The sequence below is a fragment of the Passer domesticus genome, chromosome 11, assembly GCF_036417665.1.
Source record: "Passer domesticus isolate bPasDom1 chromosome 11, bPasDom1.hap1, whole genome shotgun sequence".
In the NCBI taxonomy this organism is placed as follows: domain Eukaryota; kingdom Metazoa; phylum Chordata; class Aves; order Passeriformes; family Passeridae; genus Passer; species Passer domesticus.
The window spans coordinates 1,106,907-1,110,076 of record NC_087484.1 but is presented as its reverse complement, the minus strand read 5'-3'; positions in this window follow the sequence as shown (position 1 = coordinate 1,110,076).

The window sequence follows — 3,170 nt, the reverse complement described above, 5'->3', positions numbered from 1 at the left end:
TACAGCCTTGGTGAGCTACTGGAAGAAACACCAGGCAGCGATGAGGGAACTGTGGAGTCACTGTAAAACAGGAAAAGACAGAGAGAGAACACAAGGGGAGGAAGCTGGGATGTTTAGAGGATGGAGCATCCCAAGGAGGATGGTGGGGCTCACTCGAATCCAGGGGGCCAGATGAGTGTGTGTGCATCATTCTGAGATCCAGCATGCAAAAACAGTGCCTGGGTCTTGGGAATACCCATACAAGTAAGGACTAGTGAGGAGAGTCTTTGCAAGCCCCGAGCCGTGTTATGATATTTGCTGGTGACACTTCAGGAGCTTTGCTTGGGCTCCTCTGCATCCCCTCTGAAACCCTTTTAAACAGCAGCGTGCAGTGCCTGGCAGGAGGTCAGGCTGCTCCTGCCTCACCTTAGTGCCCAGCTCCTGCTTTGGGATTGCCCTGCAGCGTCCTGGCACATCCTGACAGGAAAATGCAAATGTTGCATTTCCATGGCATGGCCTGACAATGTAAATTTATCTCCCACGAAGAGATAACAGCACGTGTGTGTTGGTTGCAGGCTGTTGCTACAACAGACTCGTTAAAAAGCAGCCCTACCCTTATATGTGCAGAACTGGGATGAAAATAAGGTGGGATAAGATTTTTCTTGCCTTGCTTTAGAACCCATTTCCTCATCTGTCAAACCCGCTGACTTCAAAAGGAGCAAGGGCAAGCCTGCAGCTGACATCCAAACAGAGATAATGTTTACTGAAGTGCAAAAGTGGTTATTTCTGCTCTCTAAAGGTAGAGACTGGGGGAGGTGGTGGCCAGAGGATGGCCCTCTGTGCTGCCCTGACCAGGAGCTCGGCCGTCGTGTCCTCAGGCCACCTGCGGTGACCCGTGGCCACCTGAGGTGACCCATGGCCCAATGCCAGCTGAGCTGGCAGCTTGTGGAGCCCGGGAGGTGCAGGAGCTGTAGCAGCCACCACCTCACCGTGCTGGGGCTCCTCTAGCACTGCTCAGCATCACAAACTTTGCCCCCATTCCTGTGAATCTGTCAGCACGTGATGGTTTCCACAAGCTGTTTGCTATTTCAAAGTGTCCTAAATGGTTTAAGAAAGGAGATTTTAGATTAAATTGCGTTAAAATCTTTAGAATGTTTTTTGTGATTTATCCCAGATAAAAGCTATTGAAGAACTTGGCACAGCTGCCAGCAGAAGGCCCAGGGCTGTGGGATCAAGCGTGGGGACTCCCTGCCAGGGGTCCCTGAGCTTTAAGGCCCCCTCCAGCCCAAGCAGCTGTGACTCTGTTGTCAGAGGCACACAGAGAGGTGTCCGTGGCTCTGGGGAAAGCAAACCATGTGTGTGACCCGTGAGAGGCAGGGGAGCCTTGTGAAATGGGCCAGTGTTTCCTGGTCACCATGGAGTCACCGAGGGAACAGGCAGATTTTCTTCCTGTTTACACAACATGGCACCAGCAGCTTTGTCCCCATCTCTGGTGGCCTGCAGCCACCATTTGGAAGCCGTGGTGACACGCCGTGGTGACAACACATTGCCAGAGGGTTTCTGAAGAGGTCCCCAGCTGGCACAGAACTGGCCCTGCCACAGGATGCTGCGGTGCAGGAGGGCTGGGAGGAGATGCAGCCCAGCCTGCAGCCGCCAGGGCACGAGGGAGGGCACACCAAAGGTGGCCCAGATGTGTCACAGGGAATTGCTCACCAGGGAATGGCAGCAACGACCTGCATCCAGCCTGTCCTGTGAGGGGGCTCAGGGAGCTGGGAAGGGGCTCAGCCTGGAGAAAAGGGGGATTGGGGGGAACCTTGTGGCTCTGCATAGCTCCTGACAGGAGGGGACAGCCGGGGGTCGGGCTGTGCTCCAGGGAACAGGGACAGGAGGAGAGGGAACGGCCTCAGGCTGGGCCAGGGCAGGCTCAGGGTGTGCTTCCGGAAGAATTTCTCCATGGAAGGGGTTAAACTTTGGCAGGGGCTGCCCAGGGAGGTTTGGAGTGCCCATCCCTGGAGGTGTCCCGGGAAGGGCTGGAGGTGGCACTCAGTGCTCTGGGCTGGGGACAAGGTGGGCATCAGGCACAGCCTGGGCTCAGTGATGTGGGAGGGCTTTTCCAGCCTCAGGGATTCTGGGATCTCATTGCTGTGTCCAAGACCAAGCCTTGCTGGGAGCTCAGGCTGGACCTGGGGCTCCTGCAGGGGCTCAGGCTGCTGCCACACTCTGCGGGTCCATCCCAAAGTGCAGCAGCTTAAAGCCAAAGGTGCCACTCAGGACCCCCACCCGTGTCACACCACACAGGGACAGTGCACTACAGAATTCACCGTTTTCTCATGGCACTGTGATAAAATAAAAGGGAATTCATTCCCAGCGGTTGCAGTGAGTGCTTTCGTGAGCCCCCATTTCACGGCAGAACATTTCATTCCCAGAGAGTTTTGCTGTCGTGTGGTGGTGGTGAGAAGTGACAGAGTCCCCAGCTGCACCAGCAGAGCAGCACGGGCTGTCACAGGGCATCAGTCACGGCTGTGCCACGGGAGCCACACAGCCAACCTGGCAGCCCACACTGCAGCCTCCTCTCACGAGCCCTGGCTGTCTTCCCGCAGAACCCAGTTACACACACTAAGCTCCCTGACCTTCACCTGCTGGCCTTTCTTCCAGGGCCGAGAGGAAGGGCTGGGGGTTGTTCTGCCAGGTCCTCCCGCAGGATTTGGGGTGCCCAGCACTGGGATCAGCTCACAACATGTCCCACTGTCCCTGCACTCTCCCTTCTCCCCATTCTTCTGTGGGATGGCACCAGACCAAGCCCCCCTTTCTGGGGAGGGAACCTCCCTTTCCAGATCAAGTCAGATCTGACTCCAAGCCTGCAGTCTGGGGAGCTCTGCAGTGTGTCACCCGCTGACCCGGGCTCGGTGCCTGCGGAACAAAAGCTCTCCCTGCTGCTGTTTGCTCTTTGCACAATATCCCTCTGAGTACACTTCCCATATCTGGGCCGATAGGGTGGGAGATACTCGCTGTAGTATCTTGCACTCACAAAGGGAGGATCAGCACTTCCTGCTGGGGGTACAGCACTCCCCGCCCCGAGATTAAGGGCACATTCAATATTTATTGAGCTGTCACACCTTGAGGCCTTGTCAGGATTAAGCTCCACGGTACCTGGTGCTCTAAAACCCTGATAAGAGCCAGTCCCACTCCCC